The sequence below is a fragment of the Lates calcarifer genome, linkage group LG8 (genome assembly GCF_001640805.2).
Source record: "Lates calcarifer isolate ASB-BC8 linkage group LG8, TLL_Latcal_v3, whole genome shotgun sequence".
In the NCBI taxonomy this organism is placed as follows: Eukaryota; Metazoa; Chordata; class Actinopteri; family Centropomidae; genus Lates; species Lates calcarifer.
The window spans coordinates 24,614,835-24,639,148 of record NC_066840.1 but is presented as its reverse complement, the minus strand read 5'-3'; the positions used below and the strand labels follow the sequence as shown (position 1 = coordinate 24,639,148).

At 40.6% G+C, this 24,314-nt stretch overlaps 1 protein-coding gene across 1 annotated transcript in view; it reads left to right on the top strand.

The window, feature by feature from the left end:
• The window catches only part of b4galt7 (xylosylprotein beta 1,4-galactosyltransferase, polypeptide 7 (galactosyltransferase I)), a 78,130-nt gene that overhangs the window by 47,666 nt on the left and 6,150 nt on the right, over positions 1-24,314 (top strand). The window contains exon 7 of the transcript XR_007813756.1: positions 21,980-22,942. The gene's annotated coding sequence lies outside the window, so the exon portion shown is untranslated. The remainder of the gene's footprint in view (positions 1-21,979; positions 22,943-24,314) is intronic.

Here is a 24,314-nt window from a genome sequence, read left to right as displayed (position 1 = left end):
CTTCTGAAGTAGTGACCTACTTCTGCCATGTTAGCGTAGCTTAGCTTCAGAGCCACCTGCACGTCTACATTCAAAGGATTCCCGTCTCCACAGTCCATGTTAGTCTTTGACTGGACATCAGGATCCTGTTTGTCTCTGTTTACTGTCGCTTTGTTAAACCACAGTGCAGTCGCGGCTCCAGAGGACGTCGTGCCATGTTGAAATGTAAATTTCAGCGATTCAGCACCCCGCGGGTTTTTAACATAATATTACGAGAGAATGAGATGCTTACCTCGTTCACACCTCTGATGAGAGAGCTGAGGTGTGTGTGCGTGGAGATGTATGTTTGAAGGTGGGATAATTGACTTGGACAGTTGCCAGAAAGCGGGAACATCTGCTGGGCCGACAAAAAAATAAAAAATAAAAAACCGTGTCGCCTTCTGATGACATCACAACACACAGCTGAGGACTATAAGAGCTTGTATTTCCATATAATCTACATACATGGAGAGAGAGGAGAGACGAGCTGTAACAGTTTGAATTCATCAGCTCCTCATAAACCTAATTAACATACAGTGTGTGAAGTTTATGCAAAGTATGAAGAGAAGCCTGAGGGCAGCACAGAACAGGTGATAAAACCAGAGGAGACAGAAAGAACAAAACTCCAACTTTAATAAACTGATTTTTATCAAATCACAGGAGAGGATGCAGTAATGACTCATCATTCCTGAGCACAGAAACCGTTTAGTTTATTAAATGTGATAATGAATGATTCATTTCAGGTCGGACACAGACTACTTGATGATGTTGGACATATTTCATATTTCACCATCTGATTATTCAGCTGACTTTCCCTTCGCTGTCGACTTTTACTAATTGTTCAAGGAGCAGGGTGCGGTTATGTTCTCCTTTACTGATTGCGATAAACAGTAAGAGGCCGCCCTGCTGTTCGCTGATTGAATGATTTAATGTGAAGTATAAAATGTTTGAAGTTTCTCTGTAAACAAACAGAAGTTCTGTTTTTTACCTCGAGATTTAACAAACGTGTTGAAAGTGTTTCTTTCTGCTTAAAATATCTGCAAAGCTGATTTTTTTACATCCGTGTTTACAAGTCGTCTTCCTCGAGTTTGTCTCGGTGCATTGCTGCTCCTGGAAATCAGCAAATAATGAACATTTTCCACTCTTTACTTTTTTGATTCATGCAGTTTAAGGCAGAGTCACTGGTGGGAGCAGTGTTGTGTTGTCTTTGTGATCTTCTGTAGCTTTAGTAACACCGAACAGTGATGGCAAAAGGTACTGACACACCTCTGAGGTTCCAATCTACATCACTGCAGCTTGTGACTCTTTAATAGTTGGATATTAATGATCATAATCGCAGCTTTAGTTTGAAAATCAGTTCCATGCAGTGAGTTTCATTCACCCTAAAAACACTGTAAACTAACATTTAGGTCGCCAAAAATTAGCTCAATTAAAAAAAGCACCTACGACATGAATTCAGTGTTAGCTGCTAGTATGAAACATGAGGTGAGATTTGTCTCAGGTGGGCAGAGATCCAGATCATCTCCGACTTACTTTGATTTGATCCACAGTCACACTTCTTACAGACTTTAATGTCTGTAGTGTTTTGTGTAAAGCTCCAGGCTGCCGTTTGTATTTTCTCCTGTTTTTCTTTTTGTTTTTTGTTTTTTTGTCTTGCTGTGTTTCTCTCTCCACCCACCCGCTCAGCTCAGCGCTGCCTCAGAATCTGTTTCACTCACTAAATTGGCTCCTCAGACACCCTTCCCCTTCTTCCCCATCTCTCATTTAAAAAGTGAGAAATTATAATTATCTGAATTATGCTTTTAATGATGCGTTAATTAGAGTCATGGAGTGAGATTAGCCTATGAATTATTACTTGTGAAATCCTTCCAGATTCATACGAGCTTCTCGTACAGGCAGAGAGGAGGGAGAGGAGAGAAATGTTGCTGTGCTCGGTGATTAGCGCACCAATAAATAACAGAACAGATTGTGGTGCATATGCTTACGATTACAACTTTTAAACCAACGCTTTAAACTCACACCGACTGTCTTGAGCTGGCAAGAGGTTTCTGTACCAACAGCCCAGTCAGTTTTGTGTTTCCTTCAGAGGCTCTCTGTGCAATTCTCACCAAATGTGAACTATTATTATACTGTGTTAGGAAAAAACTGATTGTTGATCTCTCAGCTTTTTCTGCCTGCAAGCTGAGATAACACTGCAAAATGAGTCTGTATCGAGGAGGCATGTGGAAAATGTATATTCTGCTCTTCCTAAAGCCGCACTTATCTACATTATCCATCAACTGTGAGTCAAATGACTGTTTTATAATGTGAAAGGTGTTGCGTACATCGATAAATCCTCAGAATTGTCACTGACTCTGCAGCTCTGTGGAGCTTTTTCCTCCTGGAAAACATACACAGGTGCACTGTAGGAAAAAGGACTGGGATTCAAAACGGTCAGAAAGTCGAGTGTGGAACGATGGACACCTCTCACCTTCAACGGTCGCCATCTTGGCTACGTAGCGGAGGGTGAGGGACCACCATTTTATATTGAAACCTGTGGAAATGGAGAGCAAAGACGTTGTTATGGTTGTATACTCTTTGATGTGGTTCTTGTGTAGGTGGAGGTGGTGGAAAAGGTTCATGGTGTTTGAGTCTGTTGTGGAGACTGGTTCTGGTCTGTGTCTGACTTTTCGTAACCAAACCACATCCATGCTGCAGAGGCAGCCCTTCATTCTGCTCCTTTGTTCAAATGCGTATTATTGTACTCTCCAGCAGGGGGCAGTGTAGGAGACTGTTGTCAGTTGTCAGTCCTACCAGAAAATAAATGAACTTTTTATATATTTACATGATCAATAGATGTTTGTATTTTGACAGTAGATATATAACGTCACATCGCAATGAGACTGTCCTCCACCAAAAACCAACACCACATTGTTTATGAAAGCAGCTTTTTACGAACCACAGCTACACTTTAAAGTTAAGTGACCTCTAGTGGTTGGATAAATTACGACAACTCAAAGTTCTTAATGGAGAATGCAGAATTTAGTACCTGCACATATTGACCCTATGCACACACCAGGTGAACATATACACGTATATAGAACCAGTAGTAGTTTAAACCATCCTGCATCATAAATTTTACTGACTCTGACTTGTTTTCCATTCGCTGTTGTTATTTTCCAAGCTGCTAAATCTCTACCTGAAATTTCTAAATCCTTTTTATGAGGGCTGCTGTGCAGACTGTAGAACTGTGTCATGAATAGAGAAACTGAAAAACATCACTCGTGGGGTCTTAAAAGTCGATAAATCTGACAAGGGAGTTGCTAAGTTGGTGACAGTTTGCACATGTTTTAAGCCTGAGTAAAATGTAAATCAGTGATTGTTTTCATCAGTGAACTTAATGTGAATATATTCAGGATGAAACATGGACAAATAAAAACATGGCTTTTAGATAATTCTGATTTATTTCCACTGTGCACACAAAGCTGACATGTTTCCAGAGCTCAGATATGAACGCGGTGAGTACGCTTTTATTTTTACTGATGAAAAAAAGCAGAAAAAGGAGGATTTGCTCGTCAAATCGCAGTTAAAATGAAGGAATATCTGCTGAGAAACTGAAACAGAGTTTGTCCCTGTGCACACACAGACAGAAAGACAAACCCAAAACAGTTTACTGCCTCATTGCATTTATGTAAAACACGTATGCCATTATTACCCTCCTTGTTCCAGTCAGCTCCTCACATTTACATGGTGGGAGGGAGGGGGGGGGGGGGGGCTTTCCTTTCTCAGCCAGAAAACCTCTGATGTTAAACAGGGTTAATGTTTATATTAATGTGTGGAGGTGTTGGATTGGGTGGAGGTCAGGGACAGTCAGGTTCTCCTTCAAACTGTGGAAGGCGTTTCCTGTATGGATCTGGCTTTGTGCCTGGAGGGGGTGGGGTGGGGGTGGGGGGTTCGTCATGTTGAAACAGGAGAGAGACAAACAAAAGATGGAGATACAAAGATGGAGGAACACCTGCAGAGAACGGTGGTTCTCAGCCTGAGGGACCAGAACTATTAAAATAAATCAAAAGAAAATCACAGTGTGTTCAACTGATTTTACACAGGGTGGGAGGTAGGCTTGGCTTTGTTTTACAGGGTCACAGGTCATTAAGTTTAGAAACCACTGGTTTAAAATATCATTGTATGTTGTAGAATTAAGGTTTGGAGTCTGAAAGGACGAGTCTGAAACACAGATGACGCCTGAATACTGGAGGAAAATGAAGCAGTCGGTCTGTAATTAGTCTGATTAGACTGTAGCTGTGTTTTGACAGGTGTCTGGCTCCCAACAGCATTTATTTTGAAATCTATATAATAAGTTAATCTACAGTTTAATACATTGACACATGTAATTTGGAACAAAGCTGAGATGGTGGTTACTGCTGCTCTGTTAGCAGGAGTTTAGCTTTAGCTTTAGCTCAGGCTAGCTGTGGCTCAGTCTCAGTAGGTGTTGTTGCTGTGGCTCCTACAGTCAGGAGATTATGATAGTATTCATGTGTGATGACTGATGGGACCAAGCTGGACCAGGTCTGTTCCAGTCTGGATCAGTTGGTTTTGACAGTCGGCGAGTAAACGAGACTGATCAGTCGTTCTCATGACGATTGTTTTAACCTTTAAATAAGCAGAAATTAGCTTTGTTTTCACTCAGCTCCCAGTTCCCTCTGTCGGCTCTACAGTCCGACACGTCTCTCCATCCAGGTCTTCTGCAAACCCTGACCTAAAGCTGCTGCTTGTTCATATTTATTCATCAGCCTCCAGAGTTCCAGTAGGTCCTGAACAGTGGTTCTGTTTGTTGTCTAGTCTTAAGGTTTCTGCTGCTTCCTGATTGTTTGAGGTTTGGTTTATATGGTGGAATATACTGTGTAAACCAGAACTCGACCACCCCCGCCTAATACAGTGTTGGTCCAGTCCACCAAAGCATGGACTCTAGGAGCCCTGTGGTATCTGGCAGCTGCACAAGGCGGAGCTGCTGTATCTTCCAACACCCTGTCACCGGTTCATGGATAATCAGAAACTCAGTCCTCCACTTCCTCAGCTGCTGCAGCTAAACAGACCGTGCGCTGGACATTTGGGTAATCTCTGCCTGTAACAACACCGGCTGGAGCGTTTTGAATCCGAGGCGGCCATCTTCGCTCAGCCACTGTGACGCTGGTCCCAGTGTTAAGGACCTGGCAGTGAGCGGCGGGATCCTCTGTCCAAACCCCGCGAGGGAAATCAGCCTGCTAATTTGCAGGATGTGGCGTCCTCCTCCCCGTTTTAAGCATGCATGGCTGCAGCTAAACAAGCAGAGAGGAGGAGGGGGGCTCAGAGAAAAAGGCTCGCTTTCACTGTTTGAAAAGACAGAGCCGGATAACGAGGCCTCCTCTTAACCTGCTTGTACCCTTTTAAACAAATTAGCTGAGCTCATGTCTTCACTGATGCTGGGAAACCAGAGGGTGGAGGATACAAAATGATAAAACGCAGAAGCAGAGAAATAACAATCAAAATGGCGTCAAATCAAAGGTTGAAAGAGCCTTTATGTTGGTCTCCATGTAGGGGAGATATTAAACAGATGTGATGAGTTACCCAAATTCACAAGTTTCCTCACTAAAACACTGTTCAGAGGTGAATTTGTGTGTGACCCACATCCTACATTTTGCAGACCTTTTTTTTTTAGTCACCTCCGACCTTTGATGGTCGACTCAGGTGGCTAACATCACCTTACCTGGAGCTGAATTCTCCTCAGAGGTCTCCTCCTCTTCAAAACAAACAGACCTGATAACTAAAACTGGAAAAACACGGAGTAAAGACGTTTCATGCTGAAAATCAGGACGTCAGGGGCTGCGAGCTGTTAGCTGAGCTGCTGCTAGCATTAGCTTGGCTTGTTTGGCATGGTCAGTTGTTCAGGAGGTTTTTACTGGTCACCTCCTCTCCAAAAACACTGTACCATGTTCTGGACTGTCTAAGACATACAGATTCAATGTTCTATCAGTAGTCGTAATAAAAAATGACAGACATCAGTGTGTAAGCACCTACGTGTCCGAACACAGAGGTCTATGAGGAGTTAACAAGAAGAAAACTGCCTTCACTTATTTTTATTTATTGATTAATTTCTTTTATTTCCTTGTCCATCAGCAGGCAGGTGTTAGAGTTCAGATTGTTAGTGAAGCTGTAAAACAAATTACAGGCTGTGCTTCCTTTAGTTCTCTCGTTGTGTAAATCAGCCTTTTTCCCTCTGGTCCTGCTTTAAAACTTTCCCATTTTATTTGACATGAATACCAACTATTAACAGTGGAAATAAAAGATTATTAAATCTCCCTGCTGAGCTCTGAGGCCAAAAGAGCAAATTGTGATACAATGACATTTTAACCAACGTGCTTCTTCAGGTTATAAATCTTCTCTCGGTGTTGCCAGCGATGTTCAGAAGCCAACTTCTTGTTGCCTGAAACAGGTGTGATTGTTGGCATATCTTAGTTTCTGTTTTATGCCAAGTTATTTTATGATACTTATCAAGTAGAAAACAGTATTACAATTCATTTTTACAGTAAAACTATAAAAATATATGATTGATGGTCTAAAAATGTTGCAGCTCAACAGGTAAAAAGTCACCTGTCAAACAGAAGACGTGTCAGTGACAACACCTGCACTGTGTGTTATGGTTTACTGAGTCATTAAATTAGTCACATCTGCAGAGATCTACATTACATTAATGACTCATAGAGTTAGTTCGGCCGGTGTATTGGCTCATCACACACAGACACTTAGTCAGGATCCTTTAGCATCACTTTTTAAAACACCAGGTTCCACATTAGTGTCATTTTTCAGTGTGTACGCCTTTGATAAGAGAGCTATCTCCTAAAAAAAAAAAAAACATTTCATTACGTAATTTTGATCAACATAATAAGAGAATTTTGTTAATTTACATATTTGACAAAAAGGACCTCATTTAGTTCAAGTTCAAATTCAAAATTTCGGCTTACCCTCTGCTTGGAGCACCACTGCCATCCACCACAGACGCTCACAATAATTTAGGATGTGCACACAGAAGCTGGTGTTCTGTGATAATGTGATCACACCGTTACACTCAGGTGTGCTGCTATCCCAACTCCGCGCCTGTGATTTCTCAAAACTTCAGGAAATTAGAGGCCAACATGTTCTGAGACAGCAGCAGGTTTGATGGAGGGAGCTGTATGTTTTTACATGTGAAGGCTGTGAGTATCTGTACACTTCACATTTATACGTTTTATCATTTACAGTGAATATTATTTAGCAGGGGAGGTTTTAGATCCCATCAAACCTACACCATAGAGCCATGGTGTGGCTCGGGTCGAGATTGAAACATCTCAACAACTGTTGGATGAATTCTGATGAAATGTGGTTTAGATGTTCGTGTTCTCCTGAGGATGAACTGTAATCATCCAGTTTTCATCTGCTGCCATCATCACATCAACTTTTTCATTTGTCCAATATTTGGTTTACGATCAAATACCTGCAGAGGTAATGACGTTCCCACTAGTGTAAACTGGACACTGTTTTTAGCCCTAATTAGCTGTTGGCATGCTAGCACGCTAAACTAAGATGGTGAACAAGGTAAACATTTATACCTGCTAAACATCAGCATGTTGTAGCATAAAGACTTGACATATACTTGACACTAAAGTCTTCAAACATCAGTGTGTTAGCATCGGATCCTTTAGCTGGAAACACTGATGTGTCTCAGCCTCACAGAGCTGTTAGCATGGCTGCAGACTTTTAGCCTGGTTATAGATTAATAAACATGTTAATCAGAAAGCTGTACAGGTGTTGGTTGGTGTATTTTAGAACATTTTTGGACAGAGCTAAGCTAGCTGTTTCCCCCGCTTCCAGTCTTTATGCTAAGCTAGGTTAACCAGGTTCCAACTTCAGCTATTCTGAGGTGGTTAGCCCTCATGCTAACCTTGTAGCCTCAGCAGATAAACGGCCTCAATTAGCTGCTGTTGTCGTTGTTGTGTATCTGCAGCATATTGTTAACAAGTGAAACCACAAACTAACAGTGTGCAGCAGCTATAAAATGAGCTGAGTGGATTTTATTAGTGTTAATATTGGATTTTATTTTGGTTCATTTGCAGCCGTGCAGCCAACAGTTTGTTGACATGTCTGTGGTTCTTTTCACCATGTGGGAGGCATCGTCGCTGTCAGAAATTCACCATATCTCTGACTGTGAATCACAAGTCTGAGGCTGAAGTGAACTGTTTTTCCCTCTCGGTTGCTCATAATTCAAACAATATCATGTGAACGCAGCTTTATACAGAAAAACATGAGGTTGAATTAAGATTTCCTTCATTGTACCAAAGGCAAAACCATGAAACCGACTGTACAGATGTGGATATTGGTGGATATTCGATATTGAAGGTTATTTAATTATTTATTTACAAAAGTACGTGGAATAGACTATACAGCAGTGACAACATCATCTGTTGGTAGAATGTGGAGGACAAAAGGAGCATTTATATCCATTAATATCCTGCAGAAACTGGGCGATCACACTCCTCAAAGCTCCACTGTAAGGAGAATATTTTGGGTGGACAGACAGGTGAGACGTTGCTTATACAAAAGAAGCAGATGTTTCCACTAAGAAAACTTATATTTGGAATCTGTAAAAACTAGTTGAACTCCATCTAAAGGGGGAAAAGATGGCGGCTCAGCCTCGTCCATCTGCTGCTGAATAGCAACAGTTTTGTCTTTTGTGTGGCTGCTGCATTGTCTTTCAACGAACTCTGGATTTTTTAATCTCCTCTTTTCTCTTGTTCTCTTCGCCTTTGTTGTCACTGTTTTAGTTTCCGGCGGTGTTTGCCTTCTCCAACACCTCTGTTGGTGCCTAATTGCAATTCCTCAGACACTGTTTTAGTCATTTATTAGAGTTAAATATAAGCACTGCAGTAAGGTTGTGTGACTGTCTCCATCAAACCTGCTAATTGTTGCAGTATTCAATTTTCCTTTGTCTTGAATGTGATTAGCACCCAGCTGGCATCAGTGAAATCAAACATTATTTACACGTTCATTTTGGGCTCGAAAAGCCTGAATATTCACCTTGAAACCTGCAGGATCCTTTTCTTGTTCCTCCCCAGTCTAACACGTTGTTTCTGAGGTCGACTCAGAATAGCATGTAAAGCCTAACGAGTTATTGAGGGTCCCTCCTGCTGAACGTTCTGCCTACCAATGAAGAAGAAAAGGAGGAAAAGAAGAAGAAGAAGCGCCCACTTTGGGTGTTAAAACGCTTCGAGGCCCTGCAGCAACATGACGACGACTGGAGGTCCTGTTGTTTTTCTCTTTTCCTGCACAGGTTTATGTAAATGAGCTGGCGTCCCCTCCCTCCCCCTCTGCACCCATCACCCATCTCCTTCTAACATTAATTAGCACAGCTGCTACCTTGCTCAATATTTGGTAACAGAGCCACCGTCGGCGGATGCAGAAATTTGCAGGATTTGGCTTTTAATTAGGTGCAGGAGAGCACAGGTGCGCTAACGAGCAAAAAGGAGCTAATTTGAATAAAAATCGTCCCGTTTATGAGGGGGGTGGGGAAGGGGATATAATTAGCATCAGAGAGGTAAATGGTGACAGGGTTCAGAGCTTCTGCTGCAGGAATTTGTGCACTGATTGAACATTTTATTCCACTTTGTGAAACTCTTCCAGGCGTGTTTACTCCATCGGATCATTGAGACTGTATCTGTGCAGGGAATTAATTCATATTTACTGTCTTTTTTATTGAACTGCTGAAAATGTAAAAAATAAATTTGGAGATGGGGGATGCATGATGGAGGATCTGATTTACCAAAGAAGAGAAAACAAAGTGCTGTGATGCTAGAAAGGACAAGAGGCAGTGGTATGATCCTGTGTCCTGCTCTGTAAAATTATTGTTTTTGTCAATGGAGTCTGGTATTGATAAATAGTGATGTTTCTAGTGGGTGTGGACATTGGCAGTAGCTGGTTACGGTGGCAGACTCCAAAGATTTTTGCCCTAATCGATCATTGACACCCAAAAACGTGAAAAGTTAAAAGAGTTATCCTTTAGGAACATCTTGTTCTGATATTTCCACGTCATTTATCCAGTTGTCTAGTTGGTATCTGTCACACTTGTGGTGTGAAGAAAAGAAATAAAATCAGCAGGATAAATTTCCCCTATTAAGTCACAAAAATCACAGTTTTCTGTGTTAAAATTTTTTCAGGCCTCAGTTTGATTTCCGTCGCTCACTCTTCTGCTTTGTTTCATGTTTTTCATCACATTGCTTTCTTTTCATCTTTGTCATACCCACTGACCCTCTCTCCTTACATCCTTCCTTCCTTGATGTCGTCAAACTCGAGTCCCAGCAGTAATAATTAACACAGCAGCGGCGTGCTGTTACGTCGTAATGAAGACGGTGTTTGTTTGCGGGGGAAAAGAAGAAATGCTTGGCGGCATGAAAACGCCCTCCACATCTGAACAGAGCTGTAATTAGTGTGTGTGCTGTGAAACAAGTGTCAGAGATGTGTACTAGCCACCTCCACCTTTTGTTCAACACCTCCAGCCCCAGACAGGAAGTCAGGAAGTCAGAGCTCAGACTCATCAGGATGGAGGTTGTTTGGTCTGATGATGTGTTCAGAGACGGAGTTGGCTACAGTGGAAAAACCTAGAAAGCGTCCAAGAAAAGTTTCCTATGCTCCAAAAAAAAGGAAGTTGTCAATCAGAGGAAGGATTACAGTCTAAAAAAGAAAGCAATCGACAGCGAGGACAGCAACAGTGTTTGTGTAATTACTCTCATTGCCAGAAGGGGGAGACAAACGTTTTGCACTGCAGGTTTAAGAAAAGGTGTAAAGGTCTTTTCACAAACAGCGCGCTGCAAATAAAGAATGCAAAGGTGTGAGATACTCACCTGTGAATATACAGGCCGGACATATTTTAAGACGTCGACCTTAAGGCTGGATTCATAGTCGATGACCAGGGTCGACAGGAGTCCTGCTGTAGGTACAGATGATGAGGCCATATCGTACTTTATATTCCACTGTGTGAAACAAAGAGACACTGAACTACACACAGATTTATAGAACTGGAGTTACATCCAGGTAATTTCTAACATATTTTCACTGTTTCTTGTTACTAAACACAACATTACTGCCGTGGAACCGCTGTGTTTACACATTCACCCCTTTTTCTTTAATGTTGTGTTGTCTTCATTCTCAACAAACTCCACCAGCATCAGAAACATGGAGAGTGACAGCTCAGGCCTTGTAGTCCCCATGTTGTATCTCCGTCAGCTCTATAGCCACATTGTGAGGACCGGCGTTGCCAGACCTATAAACCCGAATCAACGTTAAAGATGCCGCTTGTAATACATTCACATTGACTCGGCTCTTCTCTCTTTCATCTCCTATTTTTGGAGACCAAACACAGAGATAAAAGACTTAACTGCAAAACAAAAAACAAAAAAATCAGCTACTCCCGGTTTATTATTTCTGATTGAGTCATTTGTACACTCTGATAATGTAATGTAAGAAAGCACAACACATTTTTGGTGGTGCCTAACAGATGTGATTAACCTGTAACCTGCTCCGGTTAGAGTTTGGCGTGAAGGTGTTTTCAGCTGTAGCTCCTTCAATGGCTGACAGATGGCGCTCCGACAAAACTCTGACAGGAAAGTGTCCAACCTAAACAGAAAGTCAGTGGATTGTTCCGCTCTTCGTGGCCAATTTGAGCTTTTCATGTCTTAAAAAATGGTGATGCATGTAGAGGATATAATTTTTTAAAGTGGAGTTTGTTGCTCCCCCTCCTTCCTTCTCTTGTTGAAATCTGGCTTTCCTCCAGTAACTGCCACAGATGGTGGTGAGTGTATCAGGTGAAAATAGCGACCGTCTGTTTATCTAAAACTAAAATACTTTCCATTTCTGGGAATCCAAACCACCATCACCCCTCCCTCCTCTCTCCTCTAATAAAGAACCACAAAGCGAGGCTTCGGTTTGTCTCAGCAGGAGACCCTGAACAGCCTGCCCCCGCCTGCAGCAGCTTACCTGTGTGGGATCACCTGTGCTGACTTGTATCAGAGGGGAAATTAATGACAGAGGACGGTCCGATCGGCAGCTTTCACTACAACGTCACCACTGAGATCGCCGCAGGGTTCACCAGGAAGCTGAGCGCCTGTTAGGAAGCTGTCGGGTCATGTTCACCGGTTTCCTCTGTCGCCCTCAGGAGCTTTAATCAAGTTTTATTCTCTTCTGTTTTATTCTTCAGGCTTTGTGATGAGCTGTAGAATTAAACATGAATGAATGAAATACTGAAAAGTCTCTGTTGATGTTCTCTACTTACAGCCACTTTAACTGTGGTTGTAATTAAATACACTTTATACTTGTACTGCAATACATTTATTTAACTTTTGCATTCAAAACATATGAAGACAGAACCCAAGAAAATTGTTTTGATAATGTTTAATGTCATTTTTCATGTAATAACACCAAACATTTGTTTCTTTTCCTTTGAATTAATTTGATAATTTTACTTTATTTTAATAATTTTTAAACTAAAAAAGCTGCGTGATGATTTCACTATTATCAGTTATGATCAGATCAGTTATGCAGAAATTAATCCATTAGGAAAAGAATGAGGTGCACTCAAACATAAAATAGTTTTTTTAAAAAATATATATTTAATAGCACAGTAATAATCATAGGGGTCATTTTCTTCATTGAGTACTTTTAACACCTGAAGTACATTTACCTGATTATGCTCATGTACTTTTACTTAAATAACATTTTCAGTACAGGACTTGTACTTGTAATGGAGTATTTTTACAGTGTGGTATTAATACTTGAACTTAAATAAAAGATCTGAATATTTCTTCCGCCTCCTGATGAAGCTACGTTTGTGTAGTTTGTCTTTTCCCAGACTTTTATCCGATCGTGTTAGTTTCGTGTCCTTCACCAAACTGAAATTACTCCTTAATCTTAATCTGGGCTTTGCAGAATCAGACAGTATCCACGCTCTCATATGTCTGTTTCTCTGATGTTTGTTCACTGCTGATCAGATCTCTGGTATTTATGTTGGACTTTATCTCTTTACATTTACAATCTGCTGACTCTGACGTTCACACCCAGTGTTGCCCACGTTGTATGTAAGCAGAATTTTATGTACACTTGCACTTTTCTGTCCTTGTTCACCATCTCCACACAGCTGTTTTCAGTCACTACGACCTTTTTTTGTCCTTTGTTTTATTACCATCACTGTGTCGACACAGGAAAGGTTTCAGACTCAGTTTTCAGTCGTTCATGTCACTAAAGTCTGATAAAACAGATACAGACGGTTTACAGTGGCTCTCTAATGGGAAATTATGGAAGGTATTTTTCACTTACCTTATATTTCACAGACAAAACCACTGATGAAAAACCAAATAATCAGCATACGAAGCTGCAGCTGCATCGTTTCTTCTGCCTTTTCGGGCTGTAGGCAGATTTTGAGCGCTGTTGACTTTTCTTTTTTCCTCCTCACTTCCCTCAGACGCAGCAGCATCAGACCCCGACAGACGAACTAGTCGGACACTTGATGTGTGATGTGTTGATTTAGGGAGAGAAAGTGAGAAAACTGCTGCTTTTCTGGAGAATTAACATGCGTCAAATCGTTGCCGGTGCGTAGGACTTTACATGGAGAACAGCAGGCGTGGCTGAAAACGATCCTTTTACTATTTTATCTTGTATTTGTGGTTTAGTGGTTTAACGTTGTGTTGGCTCAGTTCCATTTTTGTTGGGTTTAAATGCATCTGTTGTTCGTACGATACCACTTTTACTTGTTGGCATCACAAACATGTGGTTAAACGTGTGTTTGTGCTTGAAAACCTCACAATACCAAATAAAATCCTGCACCAGGAGCTGTGTGGTGGGCTGCGGAGGCCTGCAGACAGACCGAGCAGTAAAATGTGTGTGTGTGGTGTTTTGAACAGCTCCTGGCGACTGGCCTCGCTCGCTTAATGAGCTCTAATCCTCCGTCAAACGCACGCAAAACTGTCGTGCTGTAAACAAAGACGACAACGCGGCAGCACCATCAGTTGTCAGTCAAGTCACAGCCTCAGGTCCAAGCAAATGTTCCCGCACCAAACACCCGGCCGGCAGCAGAGGCAGAGGGGCTGATGGGAAATGAGAAAGATGAGGGTGAGGAGCTTTTGTGCAGCAGGCCCTCCAAAGGCCTTCAGCCTTCCCTGACCCAGGGGCCCAGGCCAGATGACCTGGTGACCCAGATGTTTCAGAAAACCCAATGACATTTCACAAAATGCGACATTTCAGAAAACAAATTTCACAAAACACATAAAGGGAGGAACAACACTTCTTGTTTGTCATTGGACAGAACTTCTGTCAATTCAGAGTTTTGTTGTTGTGTTTTCTGAATTGTCGTTGTGCTTTGACCTTCAAGGCCACCGTAGATCTACCTGACGTGTAAATGCATCTAAGATGGACTGAAATCCAGTTGTTCAGACCACATCTGCAGGAGGCTGAAACACTTTCTAACCAGATGTTTCAGTATGTGGTGTCTCCTCAGAGGAAATGGAGTCATTTAGTTTCCTGTGTGTTGTAGAGAGCTGCAGTGATTGGTTGACTGATTGACAGAGTCATTTTGACCTTAATGACTTTTTAAATGTAATGTTTTCATGTTTCCTCCATCTGTTGTGACTCAGTATCTTTGTATTTTATAGATTTTTTATCAGACATAACATTTAGGAAGTTAGGATGGATATTTTTACAATTTCATGATGTTTTTCTGATTTACTGACAGATTCATTGATTATAAAAATAAACGTTAGTTGCGTCATGTTTTCGTGTTGTCCGTCCGATTCTCGTGAAGGTGATATCTCAGGAACACTTCAAGGGAACTTCCTCAAATTTTGTACAAACATCTTCTCTCATTTTGATGGTCAGAGGTCAGAGGTCAAAGCTGAACTGGTGTCACTGATCTTGGCGTCCATCTTGAGCGCGCGGTGATTGTATCCTGTCGATCTTCAGTGCTGTTTGGTTGAAGATGTGAGTCCATATTTGAAGTGTTGTCTCCTGTCATGGCTGCAGCTCTGTGTTCTATCAGAATCAGTTTTCCCCAGGAATATGACTCTGTTTGTTGTCTCTCTCTCTGATGCAAACTGCTACTCGACTGGTCGGTGGAAACAAACAACCGCGAGGTGGTTAATCTGGTTTACATGTGCAGTCAGTCTGTTGTCAGTCTTTATCTGCTGCTCGTGTTATTACCTTCCTATCGACACTATCAGAGCATCTGTGGCATATTAAGTGTTATTAAGTGTAATTATCATTAAATGTCATTATGAGAACATGTCAATAGTTCATCAGTTCAACTAGAAATCATCCAGCTGTCGGTGCTGACGGGTTCAGACACAGCGACTCCGTCTCCATCAGTTTTTATTTTTGATTTCTCTTAACAACTTTTATTTTCCCCCCAACCGTCCGACTCAGCCGTTTTGCGAGCAGGTGCTGTTTGCTGACAGATGTGGTCGGGACATTTGATGGTCGCTGCTCGCCGCCGACTGCACACCGACATCCTGTCTGAGCAGCGCAGTGGGCGACTGTTTGTATTCCAAACATTTGTATAATTAGTGTTTTTGTGTTTTCGCTCTCCGACTGCTGTTCACCTGTACGACAGGTTGGGTCACATTGTCCTGCGAGAGGTGACTGTTAACTCTGTGAGGAAATGTCTTTGTGTGTGTGATGTAAAAGTATTCAGGTGAGATCAGTGTGTGTGTGTGTGTGTGTGTGTGTGTGTTCAAACCTGCAGCGACACTTCACTTTTTACACTTTCACCTTTTTATGAAAGCCTGAAAACTTCACAGCTGTAATTATTTTGTTTTTCGTGCTCACAAGACAATTATTTTGTGATCTCGATATAACACATTTCACTTCCTCATAATTACTTCCTGAGCTCAGAATAACCCAAACAGCCTCCTCCTGATCACTAGAGGAAAACTAATGAACTCATAATTTCACAATCAGAAATCAGAGCTTGTTATGTCATAATCACCAGAAAATGCTGCTTCTCTCGAGATCACAAAAACAATTATTCTGTGATCTTGTTGTGTGTGGATCATTAAATCATTTTCCTGTGATCGCAATAATGAAAATATGTGAACATTTACACTCGTCTCAGCTCCTCGGAGGAGCTTCATCCCTAAATAATAATTTAACAGAGACAAAACGACTGCAGAGAATTCATTTTCATTATGAAAATATGTTTTTTCACACATTTTTTCTTTACAATATTTATTGAAAAAACACACACATATACCACATTTACACGAAAATAAACGACAATAATCATCCAAAAGAAGAAAAAGAAAATAAATAAATATTAAATACATCCATTCTCCTCCAGGATCAAGCTGATAATAGTAAACTTTATTTATACAGTAAGTGCTTTACAATAAGAACAAAACCAGGAGTTTAAGACGGAGACAAGATAAAAATAATCAAAGAGGAAAAAGGAAAACGCTCTACGATGAACATGAGTTTTAAGAGGAGATTTAAAGAACACTCTCCCAGCATGCAGTTCAACAGCTGAGGGGCCCGGACAGGAAAGGTTCAGTCTCCTTTAGATTAAAATTAAGTTCAGTTAATTTAACTTAAGGTCGAACTTTATTAATCCTGGAGGAAATTCCAAACAAATACTGAAAATTCAGTGACAAATAAAATATCAGAATAAAAACTATTACTAAATATAAGTGAAAAAAGAAAATATAAAGTATATATACACATATGTATCATATAACATGTATAAATCCAGATTTCTACTGAATGGATTTGAACTGCAGGTTTATCTCTTTGTTCAGCTGGAGTCTGTGGACCGCTCACTCTCCCAGCGGCCACTGATCAGCTCACTGAGTCACTCATAATTATTTTCTCTGACACTTTAACAGTTTTCATAGCTCATCATCTGTGACAGCTCTAACTCTCGGCTGTTCGACAGATTTTTCTTTTCTGCAGTAAAGACGTCAGGAGACGCTGTGAACTCATCTTCACTCGTTATGAATTCTGCTGCAGCAGAACATGTTAGAGCAGCTTCACAAACTCCTGCGGGTTCAGCTGGACTAAAGAAACACAGATGAACTCTGTCTGTTGTAATGAATGAACGCCTAATTATTTTTAAGTTTCAGAAAGAAAGAGAGAACTCTCAGCAGTTTTTTTCCGTTGGTTCAGTTTGGGCACTGGTCTGATAATGTCAGTCATGTCTGTAGTTTTGTATTTTCACCATGAAATTTGGCTTTCCTTTGGTTGTTAATTTGAATATCCTTTACAACTGACACGAACGTTCATCAGCTGAGTCAACAAACAGACTTTTGTCTACATTGTAATTTAATTCTGAAGCCTGAACTCTGTCTTTTTGGATGTAAGTTAGCATGTTAGCATGTTAGCACTTCCTGTTCCCTCGTCCCAGAGTCAGTGTGTTTCTGGTTAAATGTCTGAAATAAGGTCTGTGGTTTTAACACAAGCTCAAGACATTTTCAGGTTTTATTCTCCGACATAAAATGGGTCAGTAAATCCCCCACTCCTGATGTTTGAAGCTTTTACGTGTCTTAAAAAAGGCGGTTGCTAACGAGTATCTAAATGAGACTACAGAGGTTGTCGGACGTTATGAGAAGCTTCACCTCGCCATTTTTTATTTTTATGATGAATTCCTTAACACTCCTAATAAAAGTCTGTGTGAAAACATGAGATCATTTATTTACCCATCATCCCTCAGAGCAGAGACGAGCTTCACAGTCAACGGAAATGAACCAATAATCTAAATAACAGTGAGTGTAGTCTGGGCTGCTGCGTTAACGTCAGACTAAAATGTTATTTTCTCCATGATTAAGTGTAATTATCCCAATCATTGTTCTGCAGACTCACAGCAGCCCTCTCGTCTAATTCCTCAGCTATCATTACACTTAATTAGAGCTCTTTCAGTGATTCATAAAAAAACATCTTTTACTGCCCGAGCTCCCACAGCTGGAGGCGAGTCTGTCATTTCCCTCCCTGTGCTCCTCTCGGCCAATCACGGCGGCCCGTCCAGGTGGCGGCCTAGGAAACGCTCAGTGAGGGGGTGAGGTTGCCCTCCAGGCGCTGATTCAGGATCAGCTCTTCCTCCTGCCGGCCTCTGTCGCCCATGGAGGTTTGGAGCTGATCTGGGAGCAGAGTCTGCTCCACCTGAACCAGCTCTTCCAGTCTATAAACGCAGGAGCCCCATCATTATCCCGTCATGGCAGCCATAAATCAAACCTGTTGTCATGGCAACGTGGCGGGCTTGGTGGTTTCAACTGAAGCTAGGCCTCAGAGAAAATCGTACAGCAAGGGTCGGTGGTTTTTAGGTTCTGCGGGGAACGAGCCTCTGATTTTGTCGTAACTTGGCGTGCAGCGTTTTCCCCTGGCCCCTGGCTCACGCTGAAGTCTTACAGCACATTAGGGAGGAACATTAGGCCATCAATCACCCCCTCCTGTTAATGAACGGAGGAGTTTACCTGGCAGTTAGCGAGGTGGAGCCGTCAACACGTGTTTGATTACCGATGGACGTGAATCACTGACTTTTATAGACTTTCCATTCCTTTTTGACATCGCTAATTCCTGGCAGTTGCTGCTACATGTGCTGCCGGTTGGAAAAGGTCACGCCGAGCTGGAACTGGCGAAGAGGCACTGGTTTGATTTTGTTTTTTGAGTTTGAATATCAATACTAAAACAAGGGCTGCGAGTAAAATAATGTTCTCTGTCAGTAATCCTTTAATCATTTTATCAGTTAATCAATCAGTCCCTAAAATGTCTTGAGATGAGGAGAAAATTTCCAGAGACATTCACTTTACTTTATGACATAAATAATATGTAGAACAGAGAAAAGCAGTGGGGGTGTGTGAGTTAATTACCTGCAGTAGATTTGGGTCAGCACACTCCCAGTTTGGACAAACATATTTTAGCCACCTAAAAACCCAACATCAGTTTAAGTGTGCACTATATTTTGAATATTTTCTCTACTTTATTTTCAAACAGCCCTTTTCCTTCTGTAGTCGTACACGTTATCTCAGCAGTTTGCAGAAGAGACGACAAATAAAAGAAAATAAAAATGAGTGATTATAACACTAATCACTCATTCTGAGCTCACTCATTAATCACAATGACGCAAGAGGTTATTAAATTAGTTTCCTGTTGAACGACTCATCGTTTAATTCTCTTAATTGTTTCCGCTCGGGTGAAAAAGTAACCACGCATTAAAAACTAGAATTACAGCCCTGTGGTTGTTGTGTGTCGCTGCCAAACAGACAGTTTGATCACAATATGATCACAGTCTCTCTTCTTGAGTCATGGCGTTGAATAATGGTCAGAAAAGTGTTTTTGTGCAGAACATTATGATGTAGCACTGAAGTTGACCTTTGACCCTTAACACCAAAAATGTGTTTTGTGAGGTCACAGTAACCTTTGACCTTTAATCACCAAATTCAGGTGTGTTCTTGCAGGTACACGATTGGCCAGAGCGGCGTTTTGCTGGGTGACAGAAGTAGTCGGCTTGTGTTTTTAGAGGTGTTGCTCTAACATTGTTTTAGGTTGTGGTTCCTTCAGTGTTCATCGTTCAGGAGGTTTTTACTGGAAGTTGAATTATCCTCAGAGGTCTCTTCCTCTCCAAAACAAACAGACCAAGTGATTGAAATCAGTAAAAACACTGAATAAAACAGTTTTACATTAAAAATTGATGTTTGTGACACTTTTGGGTGACACGGGATGTGGAGAGCGGCTGTCTGTTCAGTTTGTTTCCCTGATAACCAAAGATCCAGACATCTGATGACAAAAATCCTTCATCTGGTTTAAGATTAGAGTCAGAACGTTATAAAAAGTGACAATAATGTGACATGAAACAGTGAGAAAGTAGTCAGCTGAAGATGTTTTAATGACCTTACAGAAAACTCTGCATCATGGTTTCAAAGGTTGAACCACGTTTTGACATTTTTTGCTGGACAAACTGTTTTCACACAGAGTGGATCTGAATGCAGCCTTACAGCTAAAGCTTGTACACAAACTGTCTCAAAACAGTTCACACAGATGACATGAGGTGTGAATTTACTTTGATGTGTGTCTGAACAAACTTTTCCTGTCCATCTCTTTACATTAACAAAGCTCTGCTTCCTGCGCTGACACTGTTTACTTGCTCTAGCCGCCCTCCTCTTCCCTGACTTTGCTGCTGCGTTGCTGGATTTCTTGATGTCTCACTGCCACCTGAAGATCAGGTGGATCTTCGAGGCGTTACTGAGAGATCACATTCACGAGAATGGGACGGACAAACGTGTATATGCAGATTTACGAATAAAAATATGAGTGGAGGTTGTTCCTTGCTGCTGGGCTTTAACTGCAGGGATCATGGGAGATTAAGCGTCATGCGAAGAACTTAGAGTAATGGATTTCAATTTCACTGTAACCAGGTGTGTGTGAGTTAAGGTGAGGAGAGGGTGCACAGCTGGAATTCCCCGCGGTAAAACCCCAACACCGCCAGCTTCACTTCAACACACACACACACACACACACACACTAAATTGCTGGAGTCAAACTTTGTCTCCATCAGAGCAACTTTTAGTCTTTTCATGCCGACGTACCATCACTCACACGCTCATGCAAATACCAGACCACATGTAAATACACACACACGAGAGCCCTGAACTATGTGTTGTTCTAGTTTGATATGAATGAAAACTGTGTGGTTTTAGACGATGAATGGATGAATGTGGATGAATGTATCTCAGTTGTTCAGTGCTGACTGGTTTGAGGTCCTGATGCTGAGCTGCTGCTTGAACGCAGCAGCAGAGCGGATAACGACACGCTCTGATGTTAATTGCTTTTATTTGCAGCAATTAAGTTGATTTGGTTGATTAGGGGTTTGATAACGAGTGGCTGGGTTAATTTGTCTCGTTTGGATAAATACTTTAATTAACATTACAGAGCTGCTGAGCCCCTCTGACTCGACACACACAGAGGTGGTGGATGATTGATGCTAATTGTAGCACTCAACTGATTGGAGGATGATAATCTCAACAAGTGAGAAACAAACTTCAGCAAACAACAGAAACAGTCGATGAAGAAAAGGCTGTTGTTCTGTAGTTTTCCTGTAGTCAGCACCTTCCCTCCTCAGCTCTGAGCCCACTGATTCCTACTGAGGATGTAAATAAAACAGCTGCTCACTGTAGTTTTTATCAAACATACAGGAGGATGTAGAGCGTTTTTGGGGACTATTTTCAGCAGTGGATTAATCCACGTTTTTTGCTCTCACATTCTTTCCCCAACTTTAATAACATCAGAATTATAATGCATTGCAAGATTCTTCTCCAGTAGATCATCCTTTATAGAGAGCTGCAGGACTGAGTGCATGTTAGTACTTCCTGTTCCCTCGTCGCCAATACCAATGTATTTGTGGTTAAATGTCTGAAATAAGGTCTGTGGTTTTAACACAAGCTCAAGACATTTTCAGGTTTTCCAGCCTTTGAGATGGCAAATTCTTTTTTTTTCCCTTTCCTGCTGACACTGTCAGTCAGAGTCAGGACTTCTTGTACAAGCTGCTTTGCATGTTGTAAATTTGTATGAGAGGAAACTTTATTGCTCTCTCTGTGTTATCGCTGCATCTAGCTGATCAACACTAAACATCCTTTCAGCTCGGATTCAACAGAAAACCAATGTCAGCGTATGAAAATAAATATGAAAATGAGAGAGGCTTTGGACACATTTGGTTCTCTAAAAGCTGTCTGTGTGTCTTTTATCTGCGTTTTGCTGGTTTGGTAATTGAATTTAATAATAAGCATCAGTAACCGCCGTGGTTTCACCTGAACTCCCCCCTCCCTCCCTCCCCACCGTCAGTGTCAGTGGTGTGTTAAACAGTCACTACACTCAGAGGAGATAAAACAAGCGATAATTTGTTTCTGTTGGTCATGCACCTACACGCATCCCACCATCTGTTATTTCATTTCAGCCTCCCCGATGTGAATACTGAAACATCTCCATGACAACAACACCACCAACATATACAGGCAGGTAGCAGCGACCGGAGGGGGAGGATATCTCATCACAGTCGGATACAATAGTCAGTCTGTGCTGATCAGGACTCGGTTTAGACTTCAGGGTTCATTCTGGATTATTTAGTTTCCTGTGACATTACAATAATCTGCCTGTAATGCGCTCTGCTCACCTGGAGTTTATTTTCTGTACATTAAGAATTTGGGAGAACAATGTAGGGTCCAGTGTCAGAGAGCTGGGTCTCCATCAGAGGTCATGGGTCTTTCAGCAAGACAGTGACCCAAAGCGTACTTCAGAACGCATCAAGAAATAGCTGAGGACAAAGCACTGAAGAGTTCTGAAGTGGCCTGTAATGAGTCCAGATCTAAATCTGACACAACATCTGTGGACAGATCTCAGAACAGCAGTTGGGAGAAGGCACCCTTCAAATCTGAGAGACCTGGAGCAGTTGACAAAACAAGAGTGATCCAAAATTCCACTGGAGAGGTGTAATAATTAAATAATTAATCATCGTTTTAGTTACTTTTCCCCAAATATTTGTTGTTGTTGGTTCTTGAGGAGGTGATGACAGTCAGCTGTTTGTTTTCTGAAACAGTCCTCTAATGTTTGTTAAATGTTCTGGTTCAGCTGTAATGTTGAATATTTCTCTGTGTTGTCATGGTTTAACTGTTGATGAGGAATAGGTAGTAGTGTATTGATCATTTTCCTTTGTATGTTTCTCTTTGATTTCCACGATCGCCGAGATGTCGTCCATGATTGCAGAGACACCATCTATGATCTCAGAGACATCATCCACGATCACAAAGACATTGTCCATAATCTCAGAGACCTTGCCTGCGATCTCAGAGACGTAGTCCACGATCACAGAGAGTCTTTGTACAATGAAGAAGTTCTTTGAAACCAGGACAGAGGCCTCCAGGTAATTCACAAACAGCTTTACATCAATCAAATGTTCTTCATTAAACAAAAAGCAACACAAAACAAAGACATTTTAAATATGTGTTAGTAAGAAGAAAGTTGAAATGTTAAATAATGATTCTGTATGTGACCGTCTGTGTTGGAAGAAATACTCTGATGTTTTACTAACTCAGATTTTCTTCCAGGTGTCGCCACAGTAGAATATGTAATAACAGTAAAAATATGTAATGTTAACAGTAATATAATATTATAGCTAACGGTAAAATTAATCTGTAAAATCAAAGCAACACAGAAGTAAGACTGATCCAAAACAAAAGTAAAAATGTTATAGTAAGACATAAAAAATGTCATATTATATTAAGGTGTTAAAAATCGTAAAAAAATGTCAGTGTAGTAAGGCAAAAAAAATGTCAAAAAATGTAATAGTTCAGTACGGTGTCAAAAATTGTCATAACACAGTAAGGCATTAAAAATTTTCAAAAAAATGTCATAGTATAGGAAGGCATGAAAAATGGTCAAAAAATGTAATAATATAATAAGGCATTAAAACTCATCAAAAAATGTCATGGTATAGAAAGGCATCAAAAACCAACAAAAAATGTCATAGTATAGTAAGTCATGAAAAATGGTCAAAAAACGTCATAGTATAGTAAGGCATCAAAAATGGTCAAAAAATATCATAGTATAGTAAGGCATCAAAAACCATCAAAAAAAGTCATAGTATAGTAAGGCATAAAAAATTTTCAAAAAATGTCATACTATAGTAAGGCATCAAAAACCATCAAAAAAAGTCATAGTATAGTAAGGCATAAAAAATTTTCAAAAAATGTCATACTATAGTAAGGCATCAAAAATTTTCAAAAAATGTCATACTATAGTAAGGCATCAAAAATAGTCAAAAAATGTCATAGTATAGTAAGGTATCAAAAATTTTCAAAAAATGTCATAGTATAGTAAGGTATCAAAAATGGTCAAAAAATATCATACTATAGTAAGGCATCAAAAATTTTCAAAAAATGTCATAGTATAGTAAGGTATCAAAACTGGTCAAAAAATGTCAGTATAGTAAGGCATCAAAAATGGTCAAAAAATATCATAGTATAGTAAGGCATCAAAAACCATCAAAAAATGTCATAGTATAGTAAGGCATCAAAAATGGTCAAAAAATGTCATAGTATAGTAAGGCATCAAAAACCATCAAAAAATGTCATAGTATAGTAAGGTATCAAAAATGGTCAAAAAATGTCATAGTATAGTAAGGCATCAAAAATTTTCAAAAAATGTCCTAGTATAGTAAGTCATCAAAAATAGTCAAAAAATATCATAGTATAGTAAGGCATCAAAAACCATCAAAAAAGTCATAGTATAGTAAG